Below are 27,038 nucleotides of genomic sequence, written 5' to 3'. Positions count from 1 at the left end.
CTTCTTTATTAAAACCACACACATTTATTTGCTTGCAGTTCTAGAGGTCAGAAGTCCAAAATCAGTTTCACTGGGCTAAAGTCAAGGGGTTGGCAGGGCTTGTTCCTTTTGGATGCTCTTGGGTAGAGTCTGTTTCCTTGCCTTTTTCGAAGCTTCTAGAGGCTGTCTGTGTTCCTTGGCTTGTGGTCCTTTCTTCCACCTTCAGAGTGCGTCATTCCACCTTGGCTTCCACTGTCGCATCCCTTCTCCTCTTGTGTGGTCAAATCTCCCTCTTATAAGGACCCTTGTGATGACATTGGGCCCACCTGGATAATTCAGGGTCATCTTCCCATGTCAAGATCCTTATCTTAATCACATCTGCAAAGTCCCTTTTGCCATATAATATTCACAGGTTCCAGTGGTTAGGACATGGGCATCTTTTGGGGGCTGGTCTTCAGCCCGTGACAGAGGTGATGGATTATCTCCAAGAACTCTTCCGACTTGAGCATCAAAGCTGTCCCCACTTGACTTCTGCCCTGCCTAACTGGTTCTTTGGGCTGGATGATTTTTGTCTGGAAGAAATCTGGTTTAGTGTGCCTGAGTGTTCTGAGTTTGGGGCCAGCCCTCTGATGCCTCGTTCCCTCCAGTTTGAGTTTGTCTGAAACAGGATGGTGTATAAACGTCTGGAACTTTCACTGTATTGCTCCTGAGTAACTTTGTATCAGGTGGTAGTGATTAAGGGAGGGGGACATTTTCATGCTTGCTCATTCTTCCAGGTGGGGGCCATTTGGTCAAGAGTAGAGCTTCCCAGTTAGGACAGAGGTAAACTGGAGTCTGCAGCCTGGATCTGGCCCCTAGATGATTGGTTTGGGCCATACAAAAATCACGTGTGGTGTTTTTTTGTTTTGATTCAGATTATTTGCCAAAATTAGAATATTTTACTTAAAAATAGTCTTGATTTCTGACTCTTGAAAAATCAGAAGAGCTGGAAACACTGGGTCCCGGTGCCCACCAAGTGGAATTGCACTGAGGCTGAGTCGTGCTGCCCCCTGCAGGCTGTTTCCCTGCACTTAGACGAGGCTATTTTGTACTTGCCTTGTCCTTGTGGATTCTTGAGTTTAGAATCCTGGTTTAGGGTCTGTGATGAGGGCTGTAAGGAGAGAGTGGACAAGCTGGCTCATAGCCACAGACATACCCTTTATTCGATCGTTTGTGCAGTCAACAAACATTATTGACTGCTGAGTACTAGATGCCAAGTCTTCACTGTAGAACCAGACAGAATCCCTGTCCTTATGGAGCTACAGACTAACCAAAATATTAGCCACTTGATCTTTGTGCTTCTAGAGAACATTTAAATTTATTTGCTTTATGGTATAAATTTTTTTTTAACCACGCATTTCCCTGTATACATGTATGCCTCTGGGTAGTTTCTCGTTATTTCTGTGTTTTTTTATTTGTATTTAAAAGTACAGGATACTAAAGCCTTTTTTTCATTCTTGAGAAGACATCTGCAAATGAATCACCAAATATGTTCTTATAAATTAAAGAGAACTTTTGCTATCTCGACTGATGCTTTTTAAGTCTTACTATTAGTCTCTGATTTTTCTTAAACTTCATTTCCACTTATGTATCTTCTGAGTAATTATAAAGGGAAGTACAGGGTGAGCAAAAAGTTGCCATAAACTTGAAGAACAGTGTGTGACTCTGTGGTCAGGTGTCATTGCTTGTTATGTAGTTTATATTAATCGCAGTTCCACGGCTTGCCCTGTCGTAATCAGCCAGTGTTCTATTAGGAGTTTTTTAAAGCTTATTCTGTGTCTTTTGATGTTCACACTTCCAGTGTAAGCAGTTATGTGCTGTTCAGATAGTATGTGCTAAAAATTGGTGGTTAGTTTGCGTGGCATGCTTCCTCATTTCGTTTTGTGGACAGATCTCTTTTGCAGTCCTGGCTGGCTCTCCTGGCGCTGGCTTCTGTGCTCTGCCCTGTATTTCGACTTAGCCCCAGAGCCCTTGGCTCTCTGTGCTTCCTGTTGCCGATGGTCTAGCTGAGCTCTGCTAACGCTGGTTATTAATCGTGCCGTATACACCGGCAAGATTTTATAATTGCTGTACTTCTTCTTTGCCCCATTCCGTTTCCCAGCTCCTCAAGTGGTGTGACAGCTGCAAGGCATAGTATTTGAACGTGAGGAAGAGAATCGTAGCTTCAGCTTAGGATTTTATGTTCTGTCAAGGCTGCAGAGAAAGGGGTCACATTTTTGAATAATATTTGGATCTATAAATTCCAAGCAAACTTTTTTACTACCTATTACATAAAATTTAAAAGTTAGCTAAATTTCAGAATTTTTAAATTTTGGGATGGCACATTCCATCTTTAAGGAGTGACTTCTAGATGTCATGTTTTAGTTATTATAAAGCTGGTCTTGTTTGGATTGAAGATTGTAAGAGCATTTAACTTTTCAAAGATACTTTTGTTTTTAACTCTAAATATCATGTGTTCTGTTTAAACTGATGTACCTGAAAGTGAAATAATTTCAAACAAACCCCTGAAGAACAAACTCCATGAAAGAAATTCATGGCTTTAAATGAATATAAAGGTCGAACTCCCGAAGCTTCCAGACTGCACGTCGTAGGAGGTTAACCATAGGTCTGCTGGCTTACAAAAGCAAGGGATATACTTGCAAGGCTAAGCTGAGCTAGAAAGGGGATAAAACATTACAGAGTTGTCACATTTAGAAATAAGCGTTTCCAAGTTTAGAGTCAATAGAATGCTTCAGCTTCCTAACAGATCTTGTGGATCTTGCACAGGTATTAGGGAGCCATATGTGTTTTCTTAAACATTCCTTGGCTATTTCCTTTAAGAATAGCTTTGTATTGTATGGCTCTGTGTGTGTGTGTGTGTGTGTATGTGTGTGTGTGTGTGTTTTCATGTTGGTGGGGAGAATTAACTCTTGTGACAAATAAAAAATGGCAAACGTGAATGTTGACTTTACTATTTGCTTAAATATTAGTATTGGATTTCAGCGTCAACATGCTAGCAGGCTGGCTTTGTTTTAAAGCCTGTGATAGAAAACTATCTGCTCATATTGATAGCATTTCTGGATAGCTATCAGAAGTCTTTATTTAGAAATTCAATGATACTTTTAATGCTGGGCATTGCAGTAAACAATAGTATGGAACATTGCAAAGACTATTTTCTGTGCACATATTATTTGTAATGGCTGCTGAATTTTACCCATTCTCTAAGTCTTTTGGGAACCATTAAACCCCTCTTTCTTTAGTTTCCTTTAACCTTTTTTGGTCATGACAATTGGTATGAGAGTTTCCTTTTTCTTTACTTGTGTTATTCAAAGCACATCTCTGGCTCATCTCTTCATTCTCTGTTTAGTTTCATATTTTACTTTAATCTTTCTGCACATCAGTATCTGTCATTATGGTATTTAAGCTCTTGGAAGAATTTGGCAGTTGCTAACTTTTTGAGAAAATAAAGCACTCCACTGTTGTAATGTTGTGCTTATGCTGAGTTAAGAATTCACATTATTTGGCTACAGTTGTGATGATTTAGGTGCTGTTTGTAATTAATAGAAGGAAGATTTTCCTTGTTGTTGAGAGTATAACTTTGGTTTTAGAAAGCTTGATCATTTTTTTTTTCCGTAGTGGATGTGAAAAGAACCAGGAAAGTATAAGGATATTTATAATATTGTCACGCCGTGATCCCACTGTGGAGATGTGTGGAAGAGAGAAAATCCAGAAGAAAGCATTAAACCGCAGCGAGAGGAAGTTTCTGGTGACTTACAGTGCTGATGGCACAGGGAGAGTGGCAGAGGGCAGAAGGGAGGCACAAACAGAGAGAAAAGGTGTTGCCTGTACATTGAAAAATCCGAATGCTGTAACAGTGCTGAGCCTGCAGTATAGACAGCTGGCTCCACGGTACTCTGTCAATGAAGACATGACCTTGCTGAGAAATAGAGGGTGCAGCTCTACCCTCAGGCTTCCTCTCCCGGAGTGGAGGAAACTCATCCGTGTGCAACAACTCAGGAATAGTTATTCACTGGGCAGAGGATTAACAAGTACAGGACAACGTTTGAAATGTGCAGCATGACTCTTAATTTTTATTTCAGAGCATGATGCTACAGTGGAGTTCGCCAAATGTAGGGGAAGATTCCTTTCTGGAAGGGTGGGCTTTAGTTTCCTTAAAAACGAACATCTGAAGTAGTGTTTGAGTTTCTTTTAGGAGCATAAAAGAGAAACACAGTAGGGAGAATTTGGATTTTCAGCTGTGCAGTCGCTCAAATTTTACTATCCCAATAAAGGAAATTTGGTTAATTATGTTCAGATATTAGAGACTGGCTTTGTTGACTTCTGTATATTTGCTTATAGGAGATTCTTCCATTCTGTGAACTGAGATTTCTTTCTCCCGCCCATGACTTGGATCTAAATCGGGCTTACTTTTCTTGCTACTTAATTTTTCAATTATGAATAGTCCAAAAGAAAAATTATACTGAAAGTATTACTGAAAAAAAAGGACTTCCACTAAAACTGACCCAAAAAGATAACAGAAAGGAAAATGAGATTTGTAGGTGTGTCTGTCTGATTTCTTTCTACTTGACATGAGTTCTTTTAGGAGTTGAACACATTAAGCCTGTGTGCATTTATGTGACTTTTGAGATCTCTGGAATAGAGAATTCACCTTTGTAGCTGGAATTTATTTAGCATGCAAATGTGGGTAGGTGATTGTTTTATATATGCCTGGTATTGAATGATGGGGAGGTGTGATAACTATATATAAAATTATATTAAAGTCCAAGAGGTGCTTTTATGAGGCAGGCTGGAAATGGCATCCGATTTTCTTATGGCTTTTTCATGTCCATTTTGATGAATCTATTTATTACTTCTATAATGAGTAGTACACATGGTTGGTTAGCCAAGTTATTGAACTTTATCAACCTTGGCTGAAATTCACAATGCGTGCCAAACTTGTTGTAACATGAAAGAAATTACATCTGGGCTAAAAGGTTCAATAATGATTACTCTTATAATGGAATCTTTTACAAAGCCTGGGATTTCGTGATATGCCTGTGCTTTTTAAAAATTACAGTGATACAATGAAACAAGGAATAACATATAGCTGGAAAAAAGTATTCACTTGTAGTATAGATTCAAATTTATAACAGGCTTATTCGACTCCCAGGACATGGTGGAAAAGCATCTTGTGTCCTGAGTGTGTACCCCGGAATTTGCTCTCACACATCTCTCCCTTTAGACCTTTCTAGGTCTAGTCTCGATCACACAACTTGTGGACCTTTTTGGGTCTAGGGGACAAAACGTAATAATATACTGTTATATCACATCTGTTTATAAGTCCTACGCTGTTTTGAAATGTGTAGCCACACTGTTCTTAAATTACAGAGACTTGAGGCTCACTGAGCTTTTTACTCTAAGGAGAGAAATCTGAGCACAGATGGATCTGTTAGCCCATAAAGAGGTGTTGGATTTTGAAGGGCCCAACAGATAACACACTTTCCCTTCCCAAGTTATGAACTAATTGAGAAATTATAAATTTCTCAAATGATATATTTCTCAAATGACAAATGATAAGGCAAATGGAAGACTTTTTAATGACTGATCAAGCTGCTGTTGGAGAATCCGGCTTATATGTGCGCTGGTGGGCTTTCTAATCCTGACCACCAGAATTAGACAGGGTGATGGGTCAGTGCTGGATCCCGCCACCCCTACCCCGAGGGCTGAGCACACCACTGCAGCGTGCACAACATAGCAGAGCAGAGCTGGGTGTGTGCTCTCATAAGAGGAGAGGGAAGGCAGGGCTGTGTGTGCCCAGTTCTCATGCCTAGATTTCCTAATCATGTAAAGAGCACCGCCTTCCATGGATAGGAATAAGTGAGAGGAAGAGGGAGGGCCAGGATGTTAATACAAATGGAGATCCCTTCCCCCATAAAGAAACATCGGAAATGGGAAAGCTGCCTTTCCCCCTCCTCCAGCAATAAAAAAAAAATAGTGTGGTTAAAATGATTCAGCCTTGGGAAAACTAGACTGCAGCATAAATGTGAATCCACTGTCCACTACCTAGTTTTCTTTTAGATTGTCAGCCTTCATTCTTTTCTGGATAACTAGCCACACTCTTTTTTTCCTTCTGTACTTTCCAACTTGCTAACTCTGGGACCGTGGACCATATTCTTAATTCCTGAGTCTCAGTCTATGAAGTGGGTACCATGACACCAACCTCAGAGAGTTGTGGGAAGTCAGTGAGATGAAAGGGAGGCACCCAGCATGATGACTGTCACCTTGGATTGTTCACCATGAGTGGCTTTATCTATTGTTTTATTTCTAGGACTAGGTTTTAAATTGATTTTTTTAGATTTTATCATGGATAATTTCATATGTATGACAACACAGAGAGGGTTACAGTTTTTCTTAGGGGGTGGAGAGGAACTGGTTTAAGATGTACCCTTGTATGAAATAGGGAAGGAAAATCACTAGAGTTTAAATTCATGAACTAACCTACTGAGGGACAGCTCCACCACTGACACAGTCTTTGTTCTAGTTTGGGAGTTTGATAAACATTTGCCTCTTTTATTTGACTGCTCTTTGGTAGCGTACAAAATTGCCAATGGATAGGAAAAGGGATTTTTGCAAAGCTGTGGTTTTGTGTGCTCCACTTGGACAGTATCCATATTTTTAACAGAATAGGCAGACTAAAGCAGGTCTGTCTTTTTCCATATTCATTTAGACCTAAACCTTTACCACAGTGCATGAACATCATCAGTGGCACAAGAGGAAGTGAAAAGCACAGAGCAGGTCAGCGAGCCATTGTTAAAGGGGGAGAGCCCCTCGCTCAAGGGAAGTGGGAGTTCTTTTGAACAGATCAGCTTTCTAAATGGCTGAAATGATGCAAATTGTCCAGACAGTGGTTGTTGGCCGACTATCTGAATGGCTTGCTTCACCATCTTTAGGAGAGCTGATGGCAGCGCTGTAGAATTGCAAACTATCATAAGGCAATGCCACTCCCTGTGATAATACTGCAGGAGCCAACCCGGTTTTGCTGACATCACAGTGTGCCTTTTAATTATTCTGTCTTCGATGAAGTATTTCTTTTTAAATTTCTTAAATTTAATTCTCGTATTAAGAACCATGCTATTATACTTGCCAACAGACGTTTACAACATGCAACTAATTTGTTTTATTTTTTATAATGCTTAATTAGAACTCAGTTGAGCAGTAAAGATGTGTGATATAGTTAGCTCAAAATAAGAATGTGAAAACTGAAGAAGAAAGGAGCGTAAGACTGAATCCGGAGCTTACTTTTCAGTGGGACCCATGTGCAAATTCCTCACGGGTGTTGGTCTTCCTCCCTTTGATGTGGGAGAACAAGGAAAAGTTAAAAAAGTGTATATTTCTCTGGGTTTAACGGAACTTTTCCAAGAGATAAAGATATGGTAAGAATCCATATCTCTTGATTGAGTATTTTTCAGAATTGTTTATTTTTTTTCCCTGTATGATAATAAAACATTTGGGGGAGCCCACTCTGAGAAGTCAGCAGGCGTCTGGCTGGCTCCAGTAGCAATCACCCAACTGCCGTAGACCGTAATCAAGCTTGTGAAAACCATGCGCTCCACGCTGCGGGAGAGCATGAGTAAAGGGCTTAATGTGCCACTCCACTGATGTGAAAGGGGAGCAAATGTTGAAAATGGGGCTTCTGAATTGCAATCATCACTTGGCATCTCTATTACCTACAGCTGCTCAAAGAAGTTCCTACCATGCAAGGTTTCTTGCAACCCTTAACATTTGCAACAATAAAGCCTCTGTTGTAGACAACCTGTTTATACCTTTGGTTGGTTGAAATATTCATGTTTTGTTGTAAAGAAGGGTAAACAGCCCAGGGATCAGATCACATCTAGAATATTGTGTTCATTTCTGGACAGAGCACGGACAAGCTAAGGGGCTGGCAAAGTCATCAAATTGTATCCTAGGAGCACCCATTAGTTAACTGGTAGAAGAAGAGGTCTACGTAACTTAGTTCTTGCAATAGCTATTCAGGAGAGAGGTAAACCTGGCTTACTTGAAGTGACAGAACCAGGACCAATGGACAGAATTCTACAAGGAAGCAGTGTTCAACTGATTAGATTCCGTGGGGGAACTTTTCTAATGATTCAAGTTTTATAAAAACTAAGGTAGTAAGTTTTCTGTATTGAAAATGTTTTAAGAGGCTTTTGTCTTAGCCTGGGTTCCCCCAAAAGCAGAACCCGAGACAAACGCTTACTGGTAGATAATTTGGGATGTGATTTCAGAGAACATGAGTGGGGGCTGGGAGGATCAAACAAGGAAGGAGGGAAAGACGATGCAAGGATGTGTTATCGAGTTGGCCAGTGCTATGGGCCACTAGTGCTCAGTTCCAGGGGACTGTCTGAGGAGCTTTATGAAATGCATCTTAGAGCCACCTGCCTGTGGAGTGAAAGGGGAATGCATTTATCCATTGGCTCCTATCCCCATCAGACCAGAGGAGCCCTACGGGTATTAATGCCCCATTTCGGGGTTGCACATGTGTGAGTCCCAGGAGGTTTCCGTAGGTATCTTATGCTGCAGTGTGGGAGAAACTCCACGATAGGAATGGAGGGATACACACTGCGGCCCCAGGTGAGGCTGTCCAGTTACGTGTGTGTGAAGTTGGTTGAAAGCTGCATGGACTCTGTGGTGGCAGCAGTCGCTGAAGTAACATGGACTGGGGGGATTTGAAGTGTGTATGAGAGGGGCCAGTACAGTCCACCCCTTGCACCATTACTCAGCTCTCTCGTGCCCCGAACAGAACAGTCTGTCACAGGGTCCCTTTAAAGGTTAAAGGAATCTGTCAGGAATATAAAGCAGTCCCAGTGTGTGATGAATTCTGGGGCTTTCACCTCATCCACTGTTGTCTTCGTGAAGTACCACAAACTGGGGGGATTAAACAACAGAAATTTATTGTTTCCAAGTTCTGGAGGCTGGAAGTGTAAAATCAAGGTGTTGGCGGGGCGCTGCTCCCTCTGAAAGCTGTCGGGAAGGATCTTTCCTTGCCTCTTCCAGCTTCTGGCTTGTGGCAGCATAATGCCAGCCTCTTCCTCTGTCTTCACATGGCGTTCTCCTAGTGTCTCTTCACAACGCCTTCCCTCTGTGTGTCATCTCTGTGTCCAAATTTTCCCTTTGTGTAGGGACACCAGTCATAGTGCATGAGAGCTCACGCTAACGATCTAGTTTTGACTTGATTATCTCTGTAAAGGCCCTATTTTCAAATAAAGTCACATTCTGAGGTTCTAGGGGTTAGGACTTCAACCAGCATACATTCTTTAGAGTGACACAATTCAACCTGCAAGAGCTGTGCTATAAAAAAGGTACTGCTTTCTATTATTGATGCTACCCAGATGAATAGCAGTCATTCAACAAGTCATTCTTTTAACAAGTGCTTATTGAGCGCTTACTGTGTACCAGCACTGTTCTAGGACCAGGGGATACACCAGTGAACACAATATTCCTACCCCTGTGGAGCTTACTCTTTTATGGCAAACGATTTTCGGAAGTAGTTGCTCTTTTGTCTTGTTTTTATCACCCATTAGGAACCAAGTGGGGAATTGCCTGCTTTCCAATAACAGAACAGGCTGCCTTGAGCAAATGAGTTCCCAGTCACAAAGGCATTTAAGCATAGGTCGGGTGGCTGCTTGTTGAGGATGCTGCAGAGGCAGTTTAAGTGCTGAGCAGGGCTTTGGGTTCACAATGGTTAAGGTCCCCTTCTGACGCTGAGATGGTAGGGTTGTACGGATGGACTTGTTCTGAGACTCAGTCTGTTTTGTCAAGTATACAATCCTTGAGTTCCTTCTATTTATCAGAGGAGCAAACAAAATGTTTTCACAGCTTTCTGCGTAAAAAAAAAAATCCAGGCTGCTAGATTTTAAACTGTTGTTTTTGCATCCTCTACTCCTTTGAGAATGTCATGGAACCTCTGGCCCCTTTCCACTGGGGGAAAATAAATGTATTCATAGCTGAGCATTTGTGTGCAATTTTGGAGGGGAGGGAAGGATAGTCCATGGACTCTGAATTAAGAAATCCTGGTACTTTTCAGGAATTATAATCATTAGTAGCAGTTAAATACACATACTTGCTTTAGAGAGTCCATTTATTCATAAAGTCATTGAATTAAATAGAATTAGAAATAAAAATATGCCTAGAGATGTTTATGTTGACTTTTTATTGTAATGGTTGCTTTTCTGATGAAAATTTATCAACATGTAATTAATAAAGTATTATTGATTTCAGAATTACCCTTTGCTAAACAATGGAAATGTCCTAAATAACTGGCAGGTAATGAAAAAAAATTCAGTTCCTGACAGCCTGTCATAGTTGAATCTAAAACCCAGGGGCAAAATACATATATTCTGTGTAGTTTCCATTTCTAGATCCTGGATTTCTAAATTCTTCCTTATAAAATTTTACATTTCTTTCCTTCTTTTTGAAAGATGGGGCCCCCTAATTACTAACTTTCTTCTTTTTATACTCTCTTAATAGATTTGATTTTCACATTGAAGGTGACTATTAATTCCTCTGTTGGTGGTCAGTAAATGTATTTATAAAATTTAATTTAATAAATTTAATTTATAAAAACTGCAAAGATTTGATATTAGAATTAGCTGAACATCTAGGACCTTAAGTGTCTTATTCATGGAAGGTACATGGTAAATGTTTGTGGAATTGAATTCCGGCTTTGCAACACTTCCAATAGTTTTTTTAAAAAATGTAATGGTTACTGCTTCTGTGGAAATAGAAATTACTCAAATATTACGTGATGAAAAACTAATGTTAGTTTACATAAAACAAAACTGTGTAGCAGTGTCTTATAGCCACAGGAACTCCTCAGCCAAATGTTAAGTAAATGCAATGAAAACATTTGTAAAAACATTATCATGCTGCAGAACAACTAGTAATGCCAGATACTCCGTAGTAGGTGGATGTTTAAAGGCACTTGGGTTGTCAGTCTTACAACTGTATTTGTGGTATTTTGGTGATCATTCACCTTGGATGTGATTACTTACCTGGCACACCAGAAAAGCATCATTTTGCTTTTGTGTTGGCTGCATGTAGAACGTTGCTTGAAGTCACGATTATGGGTGAATCACTTTAAATGAATCCTTCTCCTTGATATACAATATTGTGCTACTTTCTCCAGAAAGATGGAATCAATACCGTTGACTGTAATGGAGGTTTGCATTTTTCTAATTTCTTATTTAGGCTGATCTGAGCGAAGATGTTCAAATTTCCATTTATTTAAACAAGATGGAGTTCTTGCTACGCTGAAGGAATATTTTTAGCTTAGTAATTTACTTAGAAACTGCCTTATTCAATATTTGATGTTAAATTTGAACTAAAACACATAGCATCATATGACATGGGTTCTTACATTAACATTTTGTTGGATTGGAAACAGAATCAACACATTAGTCATCTTAATTCATTTTAAGTTGGCTTTCTCCAGAATTCTGGAATCCAAAAACAACACATTTGTCAATTTTACACACAAAGGGAGAGGCAGGATGTAGTTTATAGTTAAACATCCAGCTTTGCAATGAAAAGCCAATGCAGTTATAGTAAGTTGAATGAAATTCAGGGTGAAACAAACAGTGTAATAAGATTTTGATGCAAATTGAATACTTTAAAAATTTGTTTTATATTTGTTTTAACGAGATTCTCTTTACACACGCTTTCATAGAATCTTGTAAACTGTTATCCACATGGGTTCTGAACTTGGCTGTTGTAATTATTAATGTTTTCTTGCATAGAAAATATACAGGTCAGGGTCACCTTCATGTCCTTCCATGCTTTGTTCTTGTTTGGCTCTAGGTGAGCTTAGAATTGAATATTAAAAGTGCCTTGTCTATTTCAGGGGTCAGCAAACTATGGCGCAAGGGCCAAATTCAGCCCTTCCCTCCCTATTTTTGTAAATAAAGTTTTATTGGAACACGGCGACATCCACTCATTTACTTATTGTTTGTGGTTGCTTTCATGTTATTTTAAAACAGCAAAATTGAGTAGTTGTAACAGAGACCATATGGCTTGCAAAGCCCAAAATATTTACTATCTGACCCTTTACAGAAAAAGTTTGCCAACCCCTGTTTTATTCTGTTAACACATGTTTCTTATATAGGGATTCCCCTGATAAAATTTCAGAGTGGTAAAGAAAACAAAGCTCATCTCTCCTAAAGAATTGGTATGCTTTCTTTCATTTAATAAAGAGGGCACTATAAGGTATTCTGTTTCAAATACTTTGTTTACCTTGGTTGCCAGGAAGCTTAGAACTAACATTTAAATGCTCAAGTAAGTAACCAGCTTACTTCAGATTTCTGGTAGATCAGCTTTTTTTTTTTTCTTGATATGGGTACACATTTTCCAATTTTTTTTTAAATCAACTTTTTGAAGTATAAGTTACATATAATAAAACTCATACATTCTAATTGTACGCACGAATGCTGTTTGACAAGTGTGTTCACCCAGGTAAACAACCAACCCAGTCAAGATATAGAACATTTACATCTCCACAGAAATTTTTCTCCATCCTCTTTGCCCCAGGCAAATTGTCAATTTCCCCACCACCCCCCAACCCCCTGCAACCACTAATTTTCATGTTATTTTTAATTCCTGTGTTGTGTTGTGGGTGTTTATTATATACTGTTTTAAATACTTTTTGGAAGGAGTTGGGGCACCAGTGATTAATTGTTGAATAGCATAGCTACTAGAGAAGCGAAGGTTCATTTATTCTGTTTAGTCTCCTGTACAGATTTTTAGATTTCCATAGGAGAATTTGAGATATAAATCACATGGAGAGCGTTTTAGCTAATGTTACATTAATAAGTCTAATGTATTGAGAACTTGCTACTTGCCGAGAACCCTACATAGTTATTTGATTTTCCTGACAGCCCTGTAAGAAGACATTTCTTAATATTTCCCTTTTACAGATGAAGAAACTGAAGTTCATAGAAGTTAATTATATTAATTTCCTGGGGCTCCTGTAGCAAAGTACCACAAGACTGGGTAGCTTCAACAACAGAAATTTATTGTTTTAATGGTTCTGGAGGCTAGAAGCCTGAAATCAAGATGTGGGCAGGCTTTGTTCCGTCTGAGGGCTGTGAGAGAAGGATCTGATCCAGGCCTCTCTCCTTGGCCTATCGATGGCCGTCTTCATGTTCATATGGTGTTCTTCTCATGTGTATGCTGTGTCCAAATGTCCCCTTTTATAAGGACACCAGTCATATTGTATTAGGGCTCACCCTAAAGACCTCCCCTTAACTTGATCACCTCTGCAAAGACTCTCTTTCCAACTGAGGTCACAATCTGAGGTACTGGGAGTTAGGACTTCAACATACGAATTTGGAAGTGGGGGACACAATTCAACCCAGAACATTCAGCATCCTTCTCAAGGCTCAAAGGCTACCAGGAAGTGGCAGAGACAGGATTATAACTCAAGTCTTTCTGACTGCAAAGAGTAACCCTTATAGGAGGAAGTGGAGGTGTGGTGAGGAGGAACCAACGTTCAGAGAGAAGACGGACTAACTTTGCTGAGGAGGAAGCTGTGTCGGGCTTTAGAGGCCTCAGGTCCTAGAGTCCAGTCTTTACCCTTCTAATGTACTAGCTGTTGGACCTTGGCTTTTCTGAGCCTCAATTTTCTTATCTTTACAATAGGGATAAGAGCATCATATACCCATGGTGTTGAGGGTTATATGAGCCTCTGATGTTCACGTAGTGTGTACATGTGAAGCACTAGACAATGTGTGTTGTTAGAGAAGGTGAATTCTGGGCATTAACAAGACCAGAGGATCTTCACTTCGAACAAGCATCTGAGTCCCCTGAAGGGCTTATTAGAACACAGATTGCTGGGCCCAACACTCAGAGTCCCTGACTCAGCAGGTCTGGGATGGGCCCAAGAATCCGCATTTTTACCAAGTTCCCAGGTGATGTTGCTGCTGGTCCAGGGACCAGTCTTTGAGTAGCAAGGCCCTAGGTCTCTCTTTCATTTGCAGATATGTTTTTCAGTTTTCTCAGGAGCAACTCCAGGAAGAAGTTAGATTTCCAACAGAAGTCTCATCTACTCGACCTCAGTTATTTGGCTTGTTTAAGGATGACATAAATCCTTTGATCTTGTTCCTGGTGGTGGAGGCCAGGAAGCTTAGGGGACATTGCCTTTTCTCCTTTTATACAGAGCTGATCCAGTCAAAACCACCAATGTCTTCATATGTTCGGATTGCTATAACAAAATGTCACAGACGGAGCAGCTTAAACAACAGAAATTTATTTCTCTTAGTTCTGGAGGCTGGAAGTCCAAGATCAAGGTGTCAGCAGCTTTGGTTTCTCCTGAGGTTTCTTTGCCTTGCAGGTGCCCCTTCTTCCTGTGTCCTCACATGGTCTTTCCTCTGTGTACACATATCCCTGGTGTCTCTCTTCTTGTAAGGACACAAGTCCTGTTGGATCAGGGCCCCACCCTATGACCTCATTTAATCTTAATCACCCTCTTTAAAGGCCCTTAAAGTCTCCACATACAGTCACATCAGCAGTTAGTGCTCAACATATGAAATTTTTTTTTTTGGTGAGGAAGATTAGCCCTGAGCTAACATCCATTGCCAATCCTCCTCATTTTGCTTGAGAAAGATTGTTGCTGAGCTAATACCTGTGCCAGTCTTCCTCTACTTTGTATGTGGGACGCTGCCACTGCGTGGCTTGATGAGTGGTGCGTAGGTCCCTGCCCGGGTCAGAACCCAAGACCCCTGGGCCGCCACAGCAGAGTGTTGCGAACTTAACCACTATGCCACTGGGTGGCCCAACATATGAATTTTAAGGCGACAAAATTCAGTCCATAACAACCAGTGAGACTCCTGATCTGTTTTTCCTCCAAGAGAGTCTTTGATTTCATGTTTATTTCCTTTTCTATATCTGTCTCAAGGCACTGAGGAAAATCTACTACACTTTGCCTCTCAAACGTTATGTGCTTGAGAGGCAGGCTGCATGTTTGAGCCAAATAAAGAATCCAGTTGAGCATGCTTCCTCAAGCTGTGTAATCTGGGAAGGAAAATCTCCACTGGAATCTTCCGTGGCTGCTCCCCAATTACGTAGGCTCTCACTGCCAGGAGCTGAGACCCCTCCAGGCACGCAGTTTGAACGGAAGCTCTGTGCAAGCCAGAATCCTCTGTCAGGGCTCAAACGCCTTCACCAACACGGAACACTGTCTCTCCTTTTTGAATAGAAGTTAAGCCTAATCCCTAATCTTGCATATTACCTATGTGGGGGCTTCTACCGAGACCTTCTTGGCCCAGAGGCAGCAGCTGCATGAGGGGAGCCAAACAAATTTACAGCTGGCTGAGTCTCCAGGGGTCGGGCAAAATCGGCCTCAGCTGGAAGCGCTCTGTGCATCTCTGACATTCGTGCCAAGCAGGTGCCTGATCACAGCTGATGGTTAGATTACATGTTTCCTGAGAGGTATAGATTTCAAAATTGGTATGTTTCACCAATCCCTCGTCATGGTATTCCAAAACAAAATGTTATCAAACTCAAAACTCAAAACTCCTTCCCTTCTCCGCCTTGTGAGCGAGTCTGGTTTTTTTAGGCAGATCTTCTCAGATAGCATAAAAAGTGATAGAGAATTTCTTTTACAAAGTACATCTCTTGGGGACCCAGGGACTCTAATCACTGAGTGCGTTATATCAAAAAGGGAAGCATCAGAGCAGTAACGATTCTCTGTGCTTTGTTCGGTGCATCCTGGCTCGTGAAAGGAAGTGAAGAATTTCATGTACCTTTTCTGAAAGCCAGTGTTGCCGGTACCTTCCACCCAGGATTGTTGTGGACTGTTTGACTAGTGCAAGAGACTCACCAGAAGCGGAAACTTACAGCTTTTTTTTTTTTTTCCAACTATTTTCAAGTTGAATTGAGATGGTGTCAGCATTTGTGTTTTTTAAGAAACAAAACAACAACAGAAACACACACACAGCCAAGCCACTGTTAGCTTTTAAAGAACTTAAAAAAATGATTCTATGAAAGATCATATAAGAGGATGATCTGGGTTATGTAGGTTACCAGGGATACTTTTTTCTTAATGACTACAAGGTAAGGATTATCCTTCAATTAAGTGTTTTTGCATTAAACTAATTTGCTTTAAAGTGCTATACATTTTGTCTGCTTGTTGTAGGTTTTGAGCAAATCTTTCATTTTAGTAGTCATTGCTTCCTGAGCAATCCCAGTAAATGTCCAGTTACTGATTCTGTTTCTGCATAAGAAGGGGCTGTAGGTGTTGCTGATTTTAGCACAGGTCATGGTGGACCCAGAGAGCATAGAGTTAATGGAACTCTCTCCCCCCCGTCCAGCTTCAATGACTGAATTTGTCATACTTCCGAGAAGTTGTGTCTTAAAAAGTTATAAGTGATGGAGAATGAAAAGTCAATTTGGACACTTTAAAAGTGAGCCTCAAAAAAGTGCTGAATTTTCCCAGCGTGGTGTTTTGAGCACCTCCACGTGACTTGGGGAGCACAAAGAGTTTAATCTTTTCAAGAGCTGAAGAAATATGCCACTTTTTAAAAGGTGAGAGCCAAGGTCGATCTGAAATTAAAAAAAAAAAAAGGCCTTGAATTAGAAAGGTAGTTACATTGCCAACACTGAAGATGCAGGATGGAGCAGGCTTTTCATTTCTGGACGCTCTCAATGGAATGGAGAAATTTTTTTTTTTTTTTTTTTTTTTAAACAACTCCTTCCCAACCACTTCTTAATTGACAGCAGTAGAAAATACATTGGGCGACAGGCTGATCATGGCCCCTTGGTCATTAAGAGAGTAAAAGAAAGGGGTCTCTTTTTGGACAAGTGTGGGTGCAGGACCTTCGTGGTAGCCCTGTTTGCTCTAAATCATAAAGAACCCTGTCTTGAGCAGACAGAGTAACGGAGGCCGCAGTCCTGAAAGGAAATCCTGGCCCAGCTGTGAAAACAACGAACCGCTCAGGAATATAATATAAGCGTGCTTGCAGATTCAGAGTTGGGTTCTCTTCTCCTCTTGAAGTGGCTGTAAATTAATCCATCAAAGTAAAAAGGGCCAAACTTCAGGGTAAATCTTTCCACTTCTAACCACGCAGAAACACTTTGGTTCTCTTAGTAGATGCTGCGAGTGCGGAATTATAAGAGGTGACACTGTGTGTGTGTGTGTGTGAGATTTGTTAGTTATAATGGCTTGCCCTCCAGAGAGCATCCCATGCGTGTGTGTGTGTGTGTGTGTGTGTGAGATTTGTTAGTTATAATGGCTTGCCCTCCAGAGAGCATCAACTTGAGCCAAGCAGCATGTGCTCGGCTTGAAATTACAGAGCCATCATATTCTTTCCTCTCTTAATGCCAGCAAGTGAAAGAGGCAGCATCTTGTTGAGAGCCTTAAAGGGATACGGTGGTCTTTATAGCCAATAAGCTGGATTTTAAAAAGTTTTTACCAGGAAGACTTTGTTTTTGTTTCTTCTGTTTCATCCTGTTTTTATTTTTCTTCCTAAGGATCTGGGCCAAGTTTATAAATGTGCCATGTGCACTTTGTTAAAAAAATCCAGTGTAGCATTACTTTCTTCTTATTGGGGGGAGGTGTGTGTCTTTATTTTTGACTTTAATAAAGATAGTCCTCTAAAGTTTGGCACTGAAGCCTTTTAGAAAATAAAGAAAAAATTTGAGTATAACTAGTAATGGCTATGGTGTTAAGATGGTCCCTTATAAAACGACTTACTGAATGTGTAGAGGTGGGGTTATATTAAGTCCATACTTGTAAGTTATTGACCTTGGAGAATGTGGAGAGCAATTTCATTTCTGTGGATTAGTTATCCTGTCTCATAGGCCTTACGCAGAGAAGTGTTTGTGAAAGCAAAGGGTGGTGTTAATTCTGAGCCCCACGATAAAATGCTAAATAAGAGAGAAGATAATTTGATAATGCATCACAGTTTGGGGATAGATTCCATAAAGTTAAGTATGTTTATGTAATAAAGTAAACTGAAGAGGCCTAAATTCTTTGCCTTGACTTGATGACATAATATCTACAAAGAATACATATGAAATTCTATAAGTCATATTTAACAGATACAGTTAGCAGACAATAGGGCTGATGAGCACTGTTCCAAGTTGGAATTTCCTGCCTTCAAGGAGCTCCTGGTTTCTGCTTTTAACCCTATGTGATGAGTGCGGTAGTTTGGGAGCTGGATGGAAGGGAGGCACCTGCTTTGAACTCAGGCCACAGCACTTGGGGATCCTCCTCCTTTTTTGCCCTCTGATCTTGGAGTCCCTTAACCTCTGGGATTATTGGTTTTCTCATATATGAGACGATGACAATGACACTAGGGTTTCTGTCAAGTGCACCTTACAGTTAGATAATGTATTTCGTGAAACACCTAGCATGGTGCCCAACACATAAAAACACCCCCACATCCTCCTCTTTACCTTCTTTCCACGATCTTCTCTAAAAATCAGGATGCTCAGAAAATATGCTGTTCAGAATAGGAATAGGTTTCTCTGTTTCCATTCTCACTTGCCTTGATTTCTCTGTATTAAAATTTATAAAGGCCTATAAATTATCAATTAGGTATCATTCAATTTTTTTATTTTTAGTTTCTTACTAAATATAAAACAGGCATTCATGCATGTGTTAAAAATTGAAATAGCATGGATGACATCAAATGCAAAATAAGTCTTCCTTGCCCCTGACTGATGGTTCTCTTGTCGAAATAATCATGTTAAGGTGTATTTAAGCACCTGCCTTCCCTACCTTTGTGTTTCAACAGCAAGATCATACATGCGTGCTGTTCTGTACTTCGAGACATTTTTTCTTGATAATATAACATGGAGATGTTTTCTCTTATCTCCATGTCGTTTCACCTCATTCTTTGCAGCTGCAACACAGTATTTTGTTCTGTGCATGCCGTGTAATTTATTTAACCTAATTGATGAACATTTAGGTTGATTCCAGGTTTTGGGCTGTTACGTACAAAGCTTGTTCAATATTCCTCTCACATTTTTGCTCATGTGGGCAAGTATATTTGTAGGATAAATTTCTGGACGTGGAATACCTGGGTCAAGGGTATGTCCATGTACAGTTTGATAGATATAGCCCAGTTGCCCCCAAAGATGTTGAGCCATTTCGTATTCCACTCCTCTCCTCCCCCCACCCCCCCTTGATATATGCAACTGCCTCGTTCCCCCACACCCTTACTGACAGGACACTGCTCAGTCTAGTTGCCCTTACAGAATCTGTCTCCACTGGGGCTGCCTAGGACCACGTTAATTGTAATCTTTGGGCACTTTTCTCACTGTGATTCCTAACACACTGGAATCTGGACTGTCACTGGCAGGTCAGATGAGAACTTACTCAACCAGCTCAGTGGCAGCACTGGTAGGCAGCCTGGGATCAGTCTTGCCTCTTGAGAGATCCTGGGCAGTCACTTGAAATTTATTATACAGCTTTACAAAACATTACAGCCTCAGCATTATACTGCCCAAAGCACAGAAGTGCGGCCTGGTGATATTTCAAAAAGATATTCCACGTGAACCGACCGTTTCCTGCTTCTGTATTCTCATCTCTCGAATTGGTGTCTTTCTTGGGTAAATATTTATATTTGAGACCTATTTATGTTTTAAGGGGTGTTTAGGAGCCTCTGTGTGGTACTTGTTGCTAGCTATATATAACATATACATTTAAAAGCAGGGCTGGTTATGACTTACTTTTCTCTGGGGAGATCTGTGTAGTTTTGTAATTTCTTAAGAGTTGGCAGCTGTGGCTAGTGTTTAGCGAGCACGATTTCTAACTCTTTGGAACTCAGAACTATGTAACTGAAATTGTGTGGAATGTAAATGTGATCATTCGGGTAATTAAGGTAACTATAGAAACAGCGGTGTGGATTATCTGGTCACTGCACTTGTGGTGTTGACCTTAGAGTTGTGGTGACTGTATATCCTAGAACTTCATCTGAAATGCCCTGGGAAAGTTAGATTTCAGTATCATGGTCAATGTCATGTCTCCATAATTTCATTTATGTTAATCAGATGAGTCTGGAAAGGATGGTCCTTGTACTTATAGGAGAATGTAGGAGAAATTCACATCCTTAAAGCTAGTGGTTTATTCACACAAAAATTGTCCCCAAATCTAACAGAAGATGAAAAGCATTAGGCTTATCTTCTCTCTCTATACATTTTGATAAATCCCCAGGGAGGGAGATGGCTTGTGCTGGAAGATTCTGCAACTTGTTGGTTGGTTCCTAAAGATTGCTTTGGTGGTGTGTTCAGTGGCAGAGTGGGGCTCACCATCTCTGTGGCCTTTTAGTTGTGCACAGTTACAAGTAATATGCATCTCCAGTGTTTCACAATTATAAATTAATAATAACAACCCATTAGAAATTACGGGTCTTGTAAACCCCAACTCCTTTGGGCATCTTAATAAAAATGATAATTAAAATCATAATTTACAGTAAATGGGGACACTGCCCAAGTAAATCCACAATATGGAGAAAATTAAAAAACTGAAACCAGAAGGAACCTTCCTAGCATTGGGGGAAGAAATGGCTTTGTTCTTAGCTCCTACTTGAGCAGGAGCTTTCTTAGTATTTGTGGGGACTGGGTTCCCACCCTGATGCTCTCTGTGCCTGAGGAATCTGTCACTGTATCCCCACTCACCAGCCTACCAGTGAGTCTCGTTGGCTGTGGTCGTTGCTCCATCCCCCTCCACCACCACCCACAAACCCAGTCCTCCCTTTGTATTCCCTGTCTAGGTAAACCAATCGCCAGCCTCACCCATGGCCTGGCTGGCATCCTTGGAGGCCTTGGATACTCCCTCAAACTTAGGCTCAGGCAGTCATCAGGCTCTGTAGATTTTTGCTTCTCAGGTGGTTTTCTAATTTATCCCCTTAGCTGCTCAGCATAAGAGAGTACCTCCTCCCCTCCTGACTGGTCACAAGGCTTCAGTGTCTTCAGCCAGTCCATCTTCTGCATGACCACCAGTGGTATCTTAAATGGATAAAATAATTAATAATAATAATAATTCCTAGTGCTACTCTCTCTTCAAATTCTTTCACAGGCTCCCAGCTGCCTGCGAAAGAGTCCCACAGTTTTAGCTTGGTGTACGGGGTTTCCTCTCCCATTGTGTTCCCTGTTCTTCATTCATATGGGCCCCTCACCAACCCTTAGCGTTGTTTTGCCTTTTTTTGCTTCACAGGTTCATTTTATGTCAGTTGGTCCCAATGTAGTTCTTGGTCCAGAGTTCCTGCTACCAAGCAGTGACGTTTAGGAAATGCAAAAAAGGAGGGTGAAGGAACTTGCACCATATATCCAAATTCCTGCAGATCCCTGGGGCCTTACCTTTTGCGTTTCTCTGTCTGTGCAAAGCCAAGTATGCTGCCAGGTCTACCACGGCATAGCTAGCAGCCTGATCTTCTCATGCTTGACAGAGTGGGATTTGACACGGCTTAATAAAATGTCCAGCAGGTCAGTGTGAACCATTCTTTGAGATTCGGCAGTTCGGATGTGAATATTCTGATTGAGGCAGTTTTGTGTTAAGGCTTGAACCATTGTCTCCAGCAGGAATATTCCACAAATTATGTGTATCTGAACATCAAATGCCTGTAGTGGCCTGGCAGGTAATGTCAGCATCACGGGTGGTGACAGTGGCCAGCAGGAGGGCACAAACCTCATCTCTAGTCTGCAGCGACTCCTTGGTCCACCTGATTGTCTCCACGTGGGACTGGGGGCCCAGTGTGGTCCCATTGTAAGCTTTTTCAGAGAAGTGGGACATCTGCCTTTGGATATGTGATCTCCTCCATTTTTTAATACTGGCAAGTAATTCATATTAGGAAGGAAAGGAGAAAAGAAGGAAGGAACAGAAGGTGGGAGGGAGACAGGAACAGGGAGGAAGGAAAGGAAGAAGGAGGGAAGGTAGGGAGACCAAGTGAGGGCCACACAAAACAGGTTCATGGCTTGACTTATCCTGTGATGACTAGTTTGTAACCTCTGTTTTAGAGAATGAAAACCAGTGTAAGATAAGTGGGTATTTAATATTTTTTGGTATGTTTTCACTTTTAAGTTACTTTAATGTTTGTATGCAAAGCTTAAAACCCAAGACAGCGAGGTATTAAATCTCCATGGCCACTTAATTTTCCCGATTGGATCAGATGTAACAAGTGCTAGAAAATGGATACCGCCCGTTGTTTTAAAATGTCTTCCTTTATTTTCTTTATATTATTAGCTTTAAATATTCTTTTGAACACACTCTTGCCACCTCTATGCAGTTAAGCTGGTTCAATTTAAACATTGTCATAAAGTTAATTTTTTTATAAGATGAATCAGGTTATTAAATTTAGTAAACCATTGCCTTCATTATTTTGCACAAACCTGGCACCGTGCAAAATTGGCTTAGCACTACTACATTTAGCTAATTAAACTGGTCATCAGCTGCAGTATTACGAGAGCGAGGGATGCTATTCTCATGGGCTTTTCCAGGACTTCAGCAGTAGGTAGCATTATTAAACTTTTTCTTTTGTTATAAAACTCCACACTCTAGAGATATGGTTTACTATAAAAGTGTTGTTGTCCTTCCTGTTAAGCCATCAACTTTTGAAATATCCTTCCTTTGTTTTTCCTCCAAAGGCAATTGTAAAGGGTAAGAAAATAGAGTTGTCTCTTGCAGCTTTAAAAAGTAGACTAGCAATGTGTGAAGCGTTGCTTAGATAAAGGAAGATGGACGACTCTGAGCGTAATTTTACACGACACAGGGACAGATGGCTTAACCATAACTACTGTCAGGCATTATCTAAAGGAGAGACAGTGCAAGCTTGTGCCCACAGCCTGTTGCTGCCATCATGTCAGATGTGCTCTTTTTGATAGTAAAAATCCTTTGCTGTAGGTTATTTTGTGAAGTGAAATAGCCTGACTTTACAGGTTTGTTTGGGAAAATAAATTTTGATAGAAAAAGGGCATGCTTTTACCCCACAGATTTCCAAGTAGTGTCATTCAAAACCACAGTGAGCAGTATCTTTGCAGGATTTTAATGTTTGTTCATTGTTAAAAAGGAAGTTAGAGGGCCATCAGTATTGTTTGAAACAACTGGGATTGTTTTAAAATAGTCCAGAATTGTAGCGTATTGGCTATCTGTAGGAACCATTTGTTTCTTTGGCAGATATTTATTGAATCCTACTGGGTGTTAGTCCCATGGGATACAAAGATGAAAAAGGCACAGATTCTAAGGAGTTTACAGTTAACCTGCTAAATTAGATAAATAAAGCCCTGGGGCCTGCCTGGCCCTGCATTGTAGTGATACTCTCTCCATCCATTTAAAATGTGGTCACTAACAGGTGACTGAGCACTGTGTCCACCATCTTCCTCCACTCCCCTACATCATTTTTCCGTTTTATACCGTCTAATGAAAATGTGGTGGAAAGGATTTCTCATCATTGCTCTGACCTGGAAATTTCATAGGGGCACAGAGTCCACCATTTTCAACCAGGTCTTCTGGGTATGTAAAGTCCTGGGATTGCAAGTGAAGTCATTTTTGGCCACGTCACGTTCCCTCCATATGGCTGTCAGTGTTTCATTAGCCTGATTGATGTAGCACATCACTCAGCAAGATTTCATCCCAAGCCTGCTCCCAACCAGTTGGGAACAGCTGGGCTACAAAACCTGGTATTTCAGTTCTCTCTCTTTTCCAAAATGATCTAGGTACCTTTTGCTTACTGGTGATAAGGGGTGAAATTGGCATCATGGATAAAAATGAGTAAATTTCAGATTGTTGTCTTCTTGCTCATAGCTTGAAGATATGGCTTCGGGCACCTTTTACTACAGACACCAAAGAGGAGGCAAACCGCTTTAGAAGTTAAATATTTGAGATTTGAAATCCTCTGTGCCTTATTTTAACATCAGATTCAAGTATAGGAGGTTGTCATTAGATAAGGGTAAATGAATATCCTGGGATACAGAATTTGGCATAATCTGAAAAATAACTCAAGTTATCTGAACAATGAAGTTCAAGTGTATTCTGGAGCTAGTATTCAGACAAATGGAATGGTAGATCTTGTAGCTAATTTCTTTAAATTCTGGTGGATGTAAATGCCAGTCAGCTCTTGGGTTCCTGTTGGGAGCAGATCTAGGAGAGAGTTTTAATTTTTTAGTCATGATGATTGTGCTATTTGGTAGGTCATACAAATCAGAGAGGAGGCATAAGACTTTACACCAAGAATTTTGGAAAGAGGAAGGAAATAACATTTGTTTTCCATCTACTATGGTTATATTAGGCTCTTAGTGTATGTTTACTATTTACTCCTCATTTTAAGAAAAGATAACTGAGTTCCTGATTGGTTAAAGGCATAGCTTTAGGTCCCATAGCTTATAAATAGCTGGAGCTGGGATCAACACAAGTGTGCCAAACTCCTGAGTTTGAGTTTTCCACTATGCTGTGCTGGCTTCCCTTGAGAACCAGTTTATATAAATAGACTGGCTTCCGTGAAGATTAGATATATAGAAGTGATATGAATGAATGAACTTTGCTAGGTGCTTTCACATGGCAATCTCAGTAAGATAATGATGCTCTGATTTTTCATACATATGAACATTATCTTGGAGACAATAATCTATGGTCATTTGAGGTGGATTTGGCTCAATTACATTGCTGCTTTCTCTAGTAGAATTGATTACGTTGTTGTTGCACTATACTCTATATGGTCTTCCACAAGGCTTACAAGATAGGATATTTTACAGTTTAGAGCAGTGGTGTAGTGCTCAAGCTCTGGAATTGGACTGCCACCTTTTCTCTGCTTTTTTCAAATCAGTAATATATGAGTTCTAGTTGTTCCACATCATTGCCAACATTTGGTGTGGTCATTTTCTTTTCTTTAAGCCATTATAGTAGTAGATATGTAGCAATATCTCATTGTACCTTTAATTTGTGTTTCCCTAATGACTAATGAGTTTGAGCCTTAAAAAATAGTTTAGAAATTTTCTTCTTTTTCTGTTATGTGGAAAGGTTTATGTAAGATTGGTGTTTTTATTTTCTTCAGTGTTTGGTAGACTTTAATGTTGAAGACATATGGATCCAGAGTTTTCATTTTGAGAAGATTTTGAAGTATGGATTAAGTTTCTTTAAATATATGGAACTTCTCAATTTCTGTATCTCTTCTTACAGCAATTTTTAAGTAGTATCTTTCTGGGAATTTGTCTTTTTCACCTGTCTTAAATTTACTTGTGTAAAGTTGTTCAACATATCTTTTTAAGATCTTTCTAAGGTTTGTAGGATCTGTAGTGATGTCCTTCTATTCATCCGTGATGTTGGTCATTAGTGTACTTGCTTGTGTGCTGTCAGTCTTGCTTAGCCCTTTATCAATTTTATTAGTCTTTTTAAGGAAATGACTTTTGCCTTCTTTGTTCCTCTGTATTTTATGTTTTTATCTTTATTAGTTTCTCTTTTTATTTTTATTATCTTCCCCCTGCTTTCTTTAGGTTTAATTAGTTGCTTTTAAAATGTTCTGACTTAGTGGATGCTTAGCTCATCTTCTATTCTAATATTGTACATATTTAAGGCTATAGCTTGTCCTTTGTCCATGGCTTTAGCTATGTTCCATAAATTTTGATGCATAGAATTTTTGTAATCCCTTAGTTTAAGATATTTTCTAATTGTCATTGTAATTTTTTGTCACAATTTCTTACTTATTTAAAAATATATCGCTTGGGGCCGGCCCCGTGGCTTAGTGGTTGAGTGTGTGTGCTCCGCTACTGGCGGCCCAGGTTCAGATCTTGGGCGTGCACCGATGCACCGCTTGTCCTGCCATGCTGAGGCGGTGTCCCACATACAGGAACTAGAAGGAGGTGCAACTATGACATACACCTATCTACTGAGGCTTTGGGGAGAAAAAGGGAAAAAAAAAAAGGAGGAAGATTGGCATGGATGTTAGCTCGGGGCTGATCTTCTTCACAAAAAATAAATAAATAAATAAAAATATATTGCTTAATTTCCAGATGGGGGAATTTTATAGGATCTTGTTATTGATTTCTTATTTTATTCCATTGTGGTCAAAGAGTATCCTTTCCCATTTTAATCTTTTGAAATTTGTTGAGACTTGCTTTTGGCCCTGCACAAGGTCAATTTTGGTAAATGTTCTGTAAGTACTTGAATGTACATTCTGCTGTTGTGTTCAGCGTTTAGCATATTCAATTATTTCCAGTTTATAAATTATGTTGTTCACATCTTCTATATACTTCCTATTTTTTTGCTTATTTTTATGTTACTGATATGTTAAAATCTTCCACTCTGATTGTGAGTTTGTCTATTTATCCTCTTAATTCTGTCAAGTTTTGACATATATATATATAGCTAGGTACATATAAATTTAGAATTGTCACATATTCCTGGTAGATTGTAACTTACAATTATGAAATATTCAGCTTTTTCTCTTACGATACTTCTTTTGGTTCATGTTTACATGGTGTATCTTTTCCCATACTTTTAACTTTTTTATCCTTAAGTTTAAAGATACCAGACGTAGCATACACACTTTTGTAAGGAGCATATTATATGTGTGTGTTTTATCCAGCCTGACAATCTTTGTCTTTTGATTGCAGTTTTTAGTCCATGTGTATATAATGTAATTACAGATATATTGGGGGTTAAATATACAACCTTATTATTGGCTTTCTATTTATCTAACGTTTTATATTCCCTTTTCTCTTTTTTCTTGTCTTCTTTTTGTTCTTCTACTTCTCTTATCTATTAGCTTGTTAAATTTGTATTATTTTACTGTCGTCTTAGCAGTAATTGTAGAGATTACAACCTGCATCTTTGATTTATTAAGATCTTATATAAATTAGTACTTATCACTTCCTGGACAATGCAAGGGTCTTAGAATACTTTAATCCCATGTATCACCTCCTAGTTTATGTGTTATTATTATTAATATAGTAATTCTCACTATGTATTCTAAAATTCACAAACTCTTACTATTATCATTTAGAGTTTTTCATATATTTAAGCTTTATGTTACTCTTTGTTACTTTCTGCATCTCCA

At 39.8% G+C, this 27,038-nt stretch overlaps 1 protein-coding gene across 8 annotated transcripts in view; it reads left to right on the top strand.

Annotated features, from left to right (window-relative positions):
• WWOX (WW domain containing oxidoreductase) overlaps positions 1 to 27,038 on the top strand; it is a 950,804-nt gene that overhangs the window by 22,394 nt on the left and 901,372 nt on the right. The gene's annotated exons all lie outside the window — the stretch shown is intronic.

This window comes from Ceratotherium simum, chromosome 30 (assembly GCF_057802395.1).
Source record: "Ceratotherium simum simum isolate JZ-2026a chromosome 30, ASM5780239v1, whole genome shotgun sequence".
Lineage (NCBI taxonomy): Eukaryota > Metazoa > Chordata > Mammalia > Perissodactyla > Rhinocerotidae > Ceratotherium > Ceratotherium simum.
This window is presented reverse-complemented; position numbering and strand designations above follow the sequence as displayed.